Here is a 12,258-nt window from a genome sequence, read left to right on the forward strand (position 1 = left end):
ACGTGTGTTCTACTCTATGGAGCAGAGACATGCAGGTATTAGACTAATCTTGAGTATAAAGCGGCCTGAGCGGATTTCTAATATATATATATATACGAAAGAAACTAAAACGAAGTCGGGTACCATTCAAGAGCAGGATTGGAGATGGGTAGACCATGCAGTCCGGAGAGGGCCAGAGAAAATCACAAAACATGACCAGGAATAGAATCCATAAGGAAAGTGAATAGGAGGGTGTCCAACAATGACCTGGTGTAGGTGTCTAAGACCCAGAAATCAAGAGAAACAAAGTCCTCACCCTGTGGCCTCTTCATCAGCCAAATACATTGGACTCAAACAACAACACTTCAACCAAACCAATAGCATCCATTTTGATTTCTGTGTCACTGTCACTAGTACAACGGATAGAAAACAAGATGTCGCCTACAGCTGAACTGAAATGTGAACGATCAAACTGGTTCAGTGTGATTTTTTTGTTGTGTGTTTTTGTACTTTGTCCCCTACAAAGCTATCCTGGATTTCCCTATTAACAAGGGTGGTGGTGTGTAGAGGATAAGGCGCGCGCACACACACACACACACACACACACACACACACACACACACACACACACACACACACACACACACACACACACACACACACACACACACACACACACACACACACACACACACATTCAGAGCCTGTTGGTCAGACTGTGTTGACCTGCTTCTGCCCCACAACTAACTAATCACCTGAGAACAGTACAAAGACATACTGTGTGTGTGTGTGTGTGTGTGTTCGTGTGTGTGTGTGTGTGTGGTATCTGAAGTCTACACTCCTTCGCCCGTGATTGGTTAACAGAATGTATTCTTCAAAGAAGTGTTTGTTGTCATTCAACGAGAGATGACTAGTTGTCATGCCCATTTTTTTCACTTCAGAAATACTGCACCAAAACATCTTATTTATATGTCAAATTGACTAACTAAGACCTCTGTGTAATGTGGCCTGTGTGTAGCTTGTGTAGAGAAGTCAGGCGCAGGACAGCAGATATGAGTAAATAAACATAATTTACTCAAAATAGACAAATATAATACAATAAAGCGAGCCCACATAACGGACCGTCTTACATACAAACAATTACTCAGAAACAAACATTGGGGAACAGAGGGTTAAATAATGAACAAGTAATTGGGGGATTGACACCAGGTGTGTAAGACAAAGACAAAACAAATGGAAAATGGAAAGTGGATCGGCGATGGCTAGAAGGCCGGTGACGTCGACCGCCGAACGCCACCCGAATAAGGAGAAGGACCGACTTCGGCAGAAGTCGTGACGCACGGCTCCAGCAGCGCGCCGACACCGACCTCGGGGACGACCCGGAGGACGAGGCGCAGGGCGATCTGGGTGGAGACGGTGGAAATCCCGCAGCAACGAAGGGTCCAAGACGTCCTCCACCGGCACCCAGCATCTCTCCTCCGGACCGTACCCCTCCCACTCCATGAGGTACTGAAGGCCACTCGCCCGACGCCTTGAGTCCAGGATGGCTCGATCAGCATACGCCGGGGCCCCCTCGATGTCCAGTGGGGGCGGAGGAACCTCCTGCACCTCAGACTCCTGGAGTGGACCAGCCACCACCGGCCTGAGGAGAGACACATGGAACGAGGGATTAATACGGTAATCTGGGGGAAGCTGTAACCTGTAGCATACCTCGTTCAGTCTCCTCAGGACTTTGAATGGCCCCACAAATCGCGGACCCAGCTTCCGGCAGGGCAGGCGGAGGGGCAGATTTTGGGTCGAGAGCCAGACCCGGTCCCCCGGTGCGAACACTGGGGCCCCACTGCGGTGGCGGTCGGCGCTCGCCTTCTGCCGCCTCACAGCCCGTTGCAGGTACACGTGGGCGGCGTTCCAGGTCTCCTCCGAGCGCTTAAACCATTCATCCACCACAAGAGCTTCGATCTGGCTCTGATGCCAAGGTGCCAGAACCGGCTGATACCCCAGTACGCACTGGAAGAGAGAGAGGTTAGTGGAAGAGTGGCGGAGTGAGTTTTGGGCCATCTCTGCCCAACGTCGCCCACTCCCCCGGCCGGTCCTGGCAATATGACCGCAGAAACCTACCCACATCCTGGTTTACTCTCTCCACCTGCCCGTTACTCTTGGGGTGAAAACCTAAGGTGAGGCTGACCGAGACCCCCAGACATTCCATGAACGCTCTCCAGACCCTGGACGTGAACTGGGGACCCCGATCAGAGACTATGTCCTCAGGCACCCCGTAGTGCCGGAAGACGTGATTAAACAGGGCCTCCGCAGTCTGTAGGGCCGTAGGGAGACCGGGCAAAGGGAGGAGACGGCAGGACATAGAAAACCAATCCACAATGACCAGGATCGTGGTGTTGCCCTGTGAGGGAGGACGATCCGTCAGGAAGTCCACCGACAAGTGTGACCACGGCCATTGTGAAACTGTTAGGGGTTGTAACTTCCCTCTGGGCAGGTGCCTGGGAGCCTTGCACTGGGTGCACACTGAGCAGGAGGAAACATAAACCCTCACGTCCTTGGCCAAGGTGGACCACCAGTACTTCCCACTAAGACAACGCACCGTCCGACCGATGCCAGGATGACCAGAGGAGGGTGATGTGTGGGCCCAATAGATCAGACGGTCACGAACAGCAGACGGAACGTACAGGCGCCCAGCTGGACACTGGGGGGGAGTGGGCTCTGTGCGTAACGCCCGCTCGATGTCCGCGTCCAGCTCCCACACCACTGGTGCCACCAGGCAAGAGGTCGGAAGTATGGGAGTGTGATCCATGGACCGCTCCTCTGTATCATACATCCGGGACAGTGCGTCAGTGCGTAGGACAGTGCGTAGGACAGAGTGAAAACAAAATGGGTAAAAGAACATGGCCCCCCTCGCCTGGCGAGGGTTCAGTCTCCTCGCCGCCCGGATGTACTCCAGATTGCGGTGGTCAGTCCAGATGAGGAAAGGGTGTTTAGCCCCCTCAAGCCAATGTCTCCACGCCTTCAGAGCCCTGACAACAGCCAACAGCTCCCGGTCCCCCACATCATAGTTTCGCTCCGCAGGGCTGAGCTTCTTCGAAAAGCTCAGCCCTGCGGAGCGATACCCTGATAGTCAATACACGGGCGCAGACCTCCATCCTTCTTCTTCACAAAAAAGAAACTCGAGGAGGCAGGTGAAGTGGAGGGTCGCATGTATCCCTGCCTCAGGGATTCGGAGACATATGTTTCCATAGCCGCCATCTCCTCCTGCGACAGAGGATACATGTGACTCCTGGGAAGTGCTGCGTCTACCAGGAGATTTATCGCACAATCCCGCCGTCGATGGGGTGGTAATTGAGTCGCCTTCTTCTTACAGAAGGCGAGAGCCAAATCGGCATATTTTGACGGGATGCGCACGGTGGAGACCTGGTCTGGACTTTCCACCGTAGTCGCACCGAATGGCATATCAACAGGAACAAGGGGGATCCCTAAACTATGAGCAAATGAACGGTCAATAAAATTCCTAGCGGCGCCTGAATCTACGAGCGCCTTATGCTGGGAAAACTCAGGAAATTTAATTAACACATACATGTGAGCAACAGGGGGCACTGGGTGAGCCTGGTGCCAACTCACCTGGGGTGACACGATAGTGCCCTGCCTGCTGCCTCGACTCCCTGAGGAACCCCCCCAGCACCGACCAGCAGTGTGCCCTCTGCGGCCACAGATGGTGCAGGGAATGACCCCTCCTCCGGTCGCCCTAAGCGCAGCACCTTCCAGCTCCATGGGTGTCGGAGCGGAGGTGCTGGGGGATGGAACTGACAAGCCCCGATCCGGATGTCCGCGGGTAGCCAGGAGGTTGTCCAGCCGGATGGACAGGTCCACCAGCTGGTCCAATGTGAGGGTGGTGTCTCGGCACAGGCCAACTCCCGACGGATGTCCTCGCGCAGACTGCACCAGTAGTGATCGATCAGGGCCCTGACGTTCCATCCCGTGCTGGCGGCCAGGGTCCGGAAGTCCAAAGCGAAATCCTGCACGCTCCTCGTCCTCTGCCTCAGGTGGAACAGACGTTCACCCGCCGCTCAACCCTTAGGCGGATCGTCGAAAACTGCACGAACGTGGCGGGTGAACTCTGCGTAATGGTCCTTCACTCCATACGGCGTTGGCCCACTCCAGGGCTTTGCCTGAGAGGCAGGAGATGAGGGCGGACACGCTTTCACATCCCGAAGGAGCCGGGTGGACGGTCCCCAAGTAGAGCTCAAGCTGGAGGAGAAACCCCTGGCATCCGGCAGCCGTCCCATCATACTCCCTCGGGAGCGCGAGCCGAATTCCGCTGGGACCGGGTGAAGGATGGGTGGAGCCTGCTGTAGTGGGCCTGGTGGAGGCGCTGGACGACCTCTTCTGTGTACACTCCACCCACTGGGCGTGGAAAGTTCCCTTGCTCCTCTATGTACACACTGCCCACCTGGCTGCAAGTCCAACCATTATGCCATTGTTGACTTGAATGGTGACGCCTGTTCTATTCGTTCTCTCTATGGCAGCACATGCAGTCAGTAGCGAAGGAGAGGAGAAAATGTGTGTGTGTCCCGACAAAAAAGAAAATGGATATTACAGAGACCACAGTCATTTGGCTGGGCAATTAATGTCATGCAGAGTTCTATGACCTCACAACCCTATGTGTGTTCCAGATCAACCTAATACCCGGCAGTCTCAGTACAGAACCAGTGATCATCCTATTACCCTGCAGTCTCAGTACAGTACAGAACCAGTGATCATCCTAATACCCGGCAGTCTCAGTACAGAACCAGTGATCAACCTAAAACCCTGCAGTCTCAGTACAGTACAGAACCAGTGATCATCCTAATACCCGGCAGTCTCAGTACAGAACCAGTGATCAACCTAATACCCTGCAGTCTCAGTACAGTACAGAACCAGTGAACAACCTAATACCCTGCAGTCTCAGTACAGAACCAGTGATCAACCTAATACCCTGCAGTCTCAGTACAGTACAGAACCAGTGATCAACCTAATACCCTGCAGTCTCAGTACAGTACAGAACCAGTGATCGACCTAATACCTGCAGTCTCAGTACAGTACAGAACCAGTGATCGACCTAATACCTGCAGTCTCAGTACAGTACAGAACCAGTGATCAACCTAATACCTGCAGTCTCAGTACAGTACAGAACCAGTGATCGACCTAATACCCTGCAGTCTCAGTACAGTACAGAACCAGTGATCAACCTAATACCCTGCAGTCTCAGTACAGTACAGAACCAGTGATCAACCTAATACCCTGTAGTCTCAGTACAGTACAGAACCAGTGATCAACCTAATACCCTGTAGTCTCAGTACAGTACAGAACCAGTGATCAACCTAATACCCTGCAGTCTCAGTACAGTACAGAACCAGTGATCAACCTAAAACCCTGTAGTCTCAGTACAGTACAGAACCAGTGATCAACCTAAAACCCTGCAGTCTCAGTACAGTACAGAACCAGTGATCAACCTAAAACCCTGCTGTCTCAGTACAGAACCAGTGATCAACCTAAAACCCTGCTGTCTCAGTACAGAACCAGTGATCAACCTAAAACCCTGCTGTCTCAGTACAGAACCAGTGATCAACCTAAAACCCTGCTGTCTCAGTACAGAACCAGTGATCAACCTAAAACCCGGCAGTCTCAGTACAGAACCAGTGATCAACCTAAAACCCTGTAGTCTCAGTACAGAACCAGTGATCAACCTAATACCCTGCTGTCTCAGTACAGAACCAGTGATCAACCTAAAACCCTGCTGTCTCAGTACAGAACCAGTGATCAACCTAAAACCCTGCTGTCTCAGTACAGAACCAGTGATCAACCTAAAACCCTGCTGTCTCAGTACAGAACCAGTGATCAACCTAAAACCCGGCAGTCTCAGTTCAATAGAAAATAGCAAAAATAAAGAAAAAAACATTGAATGAGTAGGTGTGTCCAAACTTTTCACTGGTACTGTGTAAATCTTTGTATGTACAGTATGTATGTATGTATGTATGTATGTATGTATGTATGTATGTATGTATGTATGTATGTATGTATGTATGTATGTATGTATGTAAATTTGCTTCCTGCAACTCAAACTCTAAAAAGTTCTGGGACATTGTAAAGTCCATGGAGAATAAGAACACCTCCTTCCAGCTGCCCTCTGCACTGAGGATAGGAAACTCTGTCACCACCGATAAGCCCACTATAATTGAGAATTTCGGTAAGCATTTTTCTACGGCTGGCCATGCTTTCCACCTAACTACCCCTACTGCATTCAACAGCACTGCACCCCCCACAGCTACTCGCCCAAGCCTCCCCCATTTCTCCTTCTCCCAAATCCATTCAGCTGATGTTCTGAAAGAGCTGCAAAATCTGGACCCCTACAAATCAGCTGGGCTTGACAATCTGGACCCTTTCTTTCTAAAATTATCTGCCGAAATTATTGCAACCCCTATTACTAGCCTGTTCAACCTCTCTTTCGTGTCGTCTGAGATTCCCATTGATTGGAAAGCAGCTGCTGTCATCCCCCTCTTCAAAGGAGGTGACACTCTTGACCCAAATTGCTACAGACCTATATCCATCCTACCCTGCCTTTCTAAGGTCTTTGAAAGCCAAGTCAACAAACAGATTACCGACCATTTCGAATCCCACCGCACCCTCTCCGCTATGCAATCTGGTTTCAGAGCTGGTCATGGGTGCACCTCAGCCACGCTCAAGGTCCTAAACGACATCGTAACCGCCATCGATAAGAAACATTACTGTGCTGCCGTATTCATTGACCTGGCCAAAGCTTTTGACTCTGTTAATCACCACATCCTCATCGGCAGACTCAGTAGCCTTTTTCGCAAACGATTGCGTCGCCTGGTTCACCAACTACTTCTCTGATAGAGTTCAGTGTGTCAAATCGGAGGGCCTGCTGTCCGGACCTCTGGCAGTCTCTATGGGGGTACCACAGGGTTCAATTCTTGGGCCAACTCTTTTCTCCGTATACATCAATGATGCCGCTCTTGCTGCTGGTGAATCTCTGATCCACCTCTACGCAGACGACACCATTCTGTATACTTCTGGCCCCTCTTTGGACACTGTGTTAACAACCCTCCAGACGAGCTTCAATGCCATACAACCCTCCTTCCGTGGTCTCCAATTGCTCCTAAATACAAGTAAAACTAAATGCATGCTCTTCAACTGATCGCTGCCTGCACCTGCCCGCCTGTCCAGCATCACTTCTCTGGACGGTTCTGACTTAGAATTTGTGGACAACTACAAATACCTAGGTGTCTGGTTAGACTGTAAACTCTCCTTCCAGACTCACATCAATCATCTCCAATCCAAAGTTAAATCTAGAATTGGCTTCCTATTTCGCAACAAAGCATCCTTCACTCATACTGCCAAACTTACCCTCGTAAAACTGACCATCCTACCAATCCTCCGGCGATGTCATTTACAAAATAGCCTCCAATATCCTACTCAACAAGCTGGATGCAGTCTATCACAGTGCCATCCGTTTTGTCACCAAAGCCCCATATACTACCCACCACTGCAACCTGTACGCTCTCGTTGGCTGGCCTTCGCTTCATAATCGTCGCAAAAAAACATTGGCTCCAGGTCATCTACAAGACCCTTCTAGGTAAAGTCCCCCCTTATCTCCGCTCACTGGTCACCATAGCAGCACCCACCTGTAGCACGCGCTCCAGCAGGTATATCTCTCTGGTCACCCCTAAAGCCAACTCCTCCTTTGGTCGTCTCTCCTTCCAGTTCTCTGCTGCCAATGATTGGAACGAACTACAAAAATCTCTGAAACTGGAAACACTTATCTCCCTCACTAGCTTTAAGCACCAGCTATCAGAGCAGCTCCCAGATCACTGCACCTGTACATAGCCCATCTATAATTTAGCCCAAACTACTACCTCTTCCCCTACTTTATTTATTTGTTTAATTTATTTTGCTCCTTTGCACCATATTATTTATATTTGAACTTTGAACTTTCTTCAAATAACAAATCTACCATTCCAGTGTTTTACTTGCTATATTGTATTTACTTTGCCACCATGGCCTTTTTTGCCTTTACCTCCCTTATCTCACATCATTTGCTCACATTGTATATAGTCTTATTTTTTTCTACTGTATCATTGATTGTATGTTGTTTTACTCCATGTGTAACTCTGTGTTTTTGTATGTTGTCGAACTGCTTTGCTTTATCTTGGCCAGGTCGCAATTGTAAATGAGAACTTGTTCTCAACTTGCCTACCTGGTTAAATAAAGCTGAAATAAATAAATAAAATAAATGTATGCATGCATGTATGCATGTATGTATGTATGTATGTATGTATGTATGTATGTATGTATGTATGTATGTATGTATGTATGTATGTATGTATGTATGTATGTATGTATGTGTGTTTGAACCAAAATATAAATGCAACAAGTAAAGTGTCGGTTTCATGTTTCATGAGCTTAAATTAAAGATGCCAGCAGTTTTCCATACTCAGATAAAGCGTATTCCTCTCAGATCTTGTGCAGAAATGTTTTTACGTCCCTGTTGGTGAGCATTTCTCCTTTGCCAAGATGACCCATCCACCTGACAGGTGTGGCATATCAAGAAGCTGATTAAACAGCATGATTATTACAGAGGTGCACCTTGTGCTGGGGACAATAAAAGGCCACTGTAAAATGTGAAGTTTTGTCACATAACACAATGCTACAGATGTCTCAAGTTTTGAGGGAGTGTGCATTTGGCATGTTGACTGCAGGAGTGTCCATCAGAGCTGTTGCCAGAGAATGAAATGTTAATTTTTCTACCATATACTGCCTTCAACCTCGTTTAAAAGAATTTGGCAGTGTGTCCAACCGGCTTCACGACCACAGACAACGTGGTACCAAACCAGCCCAGAAACTCCACATCAGGCTTCCTCACCTGCGGGATCTTCTGAGACCAGCCACCCGGACAGCTGATGAAAATGTGGATTTGCACCACCAAAGAAGTTCTGCAGAAACTGTCAGATACCGTCTCAGAAAAGCTCATCTGCGTGCCAGTCATCCTCACCAGGGACCTGACTGCAGTTTGACGTCGTAACTGACTTCAGTGGACAAATGCTCACCTTTGATGGCCACTGGCACGCTGGAGAAGTGTGCTTCTTCACGGATGAATCCCGGTTTCAAACTGTACCGGGCAGATGGCATGTGGGCTGATGTCAACGTTGTGAACAGAGTGCCCCATGGTGGCGGTGGGGTTATGGTATGGGCAGGCATAAGCTACGGACAACGAATATAATTGCATTTTATTATTGGCAATTACAATGCACAGAGATACTGTGACGTGATCCTGAGGCCCGTTGTCGTACCATTCATTCGCCGCCATCACCTCATGTTTCAGCATGATAATGCACAGCCCCATGTGGATAGGATCTGGACACAATTCCTGGAAGCTGAAAATGTCCCAGTTCTTCCATGGCATACTCACCAGATATGTCTCCCACTGAGCATGTTTGGGATGCTCTGGATAGACGTGTACGACAGCATGACCAGTTCCCGCCAATATCCAGCAACTTCACACAGCCATTGAAGAGGAATGGGACAACATTCCATAGGCCACAATCAACAGCCTGATCAACTCTATGTGAAGGAGATGTGTCGCAGTGCATAAGACAAATGGTGGTCACACCAGATACTGACTGGTTTTCTGATCCTTTCCCATAAAAAAACAAAAAAACAAAGTTAACTGTGACCAACAGATGCGTATCTGTATTCCCAGTCATGTGAAATCCATAGATTAGGGCCTAATGAATTTATTTGACTGAAATACTCCCTCACTCCCAGCTTTCCCCGCTCTCCCCAACAAATCCTCCCTCACTCCCAGCTCTCCCTGCTCTCCCCAACAAATCCTCCCTCACTCCCAGCTCTCCCTGCTCTCCCCAACAAATCCTCCCTCACTCCCAGCTCTCCCTGCTCTCCCTGCTCTCCCCAACAAATCCTCCCTCACTCCCAGCTTTCCCCGCTCTCCCCAACAAATTCTCCCTCACTCCCAGCTCACCCTGCTCTCCCCAACAAATCCTCTCTCACTCCCAGCTCTCCCTGCTCTCCCCAACAAATCCTCCCTCACTCCCAGCTCTCCCTGCTCTCCCCAACACATCCTCCCTCACTCCCAGCTCTCCCTGCTCTCACCAACAAATCCTCTCTCACTCCCAGCTCTCCCTGCTCTCCCCAACAAATCCTCCCTCACTCCCAGCTCTCCCTGCTCTCCCCAACAAACCTCCTGGGATCAACAACTAACAGCAACAGAGACGTAGAGAGGCAGAAGACGAGAGGAAATATAGCAGGGTCTGGGAGGGTAGAGACGCACTGGGGGCGAGATAGCTGAAACAATAGCGTTGCTCTGTGTCTATGTCACGGCCAATAGCTTGTCCACTGTGTAAAATAAATAAATAACACACACCCTCCTCTAGCACGCGACTGCTCGGCGGTAAACAAAAACACCACACACACACACACACACACACACACATTCCAACACACACACACACACACACACACACACACACACACACACACACACACACACACACACACACACACCCTTCTCTAGCACGCGACTGCTCAGCGGTAAACAAAAACACACACACACACATTCCAACACACACACACACACACACACACACACACACACACACACACACACCACACACACACACACACACACACACACACACACACACACACACACACACACACACACACACACACACAACCTCAATAGAAGACTTACAGGATATGGTAGAAGTTGTGTATAGCAGTCTAGAAGGTTCCATGGTGGTTTGCTGAGTTCACATTCACTACAGCCTCTTTCACTAGCACTACCCCCCCACACTGAGACACACACACACAACCTCTCTTCCCTCTCTCTTTCTCGCTCTTTTCAATCTCTCTCTCTCTCTCTCTCTATCTTTGTCTCTCTCTCTCTTCTCTCTCTTTTTCTCTCTCTCTCCGTCTTTCGCTCTCTCTTTCTTTCTCTGGCACACAGCTCCTATTCCCAGTTGTTGATGCCTGCCACATCTTAAAACGCCTGGATAGGTATTGTATGTATTAGCTAACCACATCATATGTTATAACACTCTGTCAGTCGACGACACAGTCGATGACAGTGGAACTCAACCATTGGTTGATGCATGCAACGTCTGAGCAGGGAAATGCGATCACAAACTCATCTCTGTTTCTCTCACTCTTTTCTGAAACACAAAATCTCTGACACGCTGAACAAGAACAGCTGAGCAGTGATGTCAGAGGAAGGCGAGGGGATAAACTCCTCCCATGTTGTTTACTAAAGTTCAACCACTGCCCCGCCCCCTGACGTGCTCCACTGCTGATTGGCTGAGAGCCTGGAAGCTGCTATGAAGAAAGAATTGCATCACAGTCCAACAATTCATGTTATGAGAGAGCGAGAGAGAGGGAGAGAGAGGAGGGAGAGAGAGGAGAGATAGGGGAGAGAGAGAGAGAGGGAGAGGGGAGAGAGAGAGAGGGAGAGAGGAGAGAGAGGGGAGAGAGAGGGAGGGAGAGAGAGAGAGGGAGAGAGAGGGGAGATAGGGGAGAGAGAGGAGAGAGGCGAGAGATAGAGGGGAGATAGGGGAGAGAGAGAGAGGGAGAGGGGAGAGAGGGAGAGAGGAGAGAGAGGGAGAGAGAGGGAGGGGAGAGGGGGAGAGAGAGAGGGGGGAGAGGGGAGCGAGAGGGAGGGAGGGAGATGGGGAGAGAGAGAGAGAGAGAGAGAGAGAGGGGAGGGAGAGAGAGAGAGAGGAGGGAGAGGAGAGAGAGGGACGGAGAGGTGGGAGCGAGAGAGAGAGAGAGGGGAGGGAGAGAGAGAGAGAGGAGGGAGAGGTGGGAGCGAGAGGGAGGGAGGGAGAGGGGGAGAGAGAGAGAGAGAGAGAGGAGGGAGAGGAGAGAGAGGGGCGGAGAGGTGGGAGCGAGAGAGAGTTCAGTGTATGTGCTCTAAATAAAACATTGTAGTCAGTGACCCGATAAATAATATGATCTAACAAAACTATGCTGAACTTAATTTAAAACAAGAGAAAATATACGTTTAATAGAAATAAAACTGTTCACATTGGCTGACCTCCAGAAACCAAACCACACACACACACACACACACACACACACACACACACACACACACACACACACACACACACACACACACACTCTTTATCAAAACTACATTCAGAAAGAACTAAGTTACATAAGACATGATGTCATGTATAAAAACTTCTAACTGATTTTATC

At 49.6% G+C, this 12,258-nt stretch overlaps 1 protein-coding gene across 4 annotated transcripts in view; it reads right to left on the reverse strand.

Annotated features, from left to right (window-relative positions):
- Positions 1-12,258, reverse strand: part of trim3b (tripartite motif containing 3b) — a 77,931-nt gene that overhangs the window by 49,509 nt on the left and 16,164 nt on the right. The window contains exon 1 of one of the 4 annotated variants that reach the window (XM_045690235.2): positions 10,754-11,210. The exons of 1 other annotated variant lie outside the window; for it this stretch is intronic. The gene's annotated coding sequence lies outside the window, so the exon portion shown is untranslated. Of the gene's footprint in view, positions 1-123; positions 457-10,753; positions 11,211-12,258 lie in introns of those variants that run through there. 2 more of the 4 variants (XM_082958328.1, XM_045690234.2) reach the window with 2 other exon arrangements.

The sequence above is a fragment of the Salmo salar genome, chromosome 11 (genome assembly GCF_965601325.2).
Source record: "Salmo salar chromosome 11, fSalSal1, whole genome shotgun sequence".
Classification (NCBI taxonomy): Eukaryota; Metazoa; Chordata; class Actinopteri; order Salmoniformes; family Salmonidae; genus Salmo; species Salmo salar.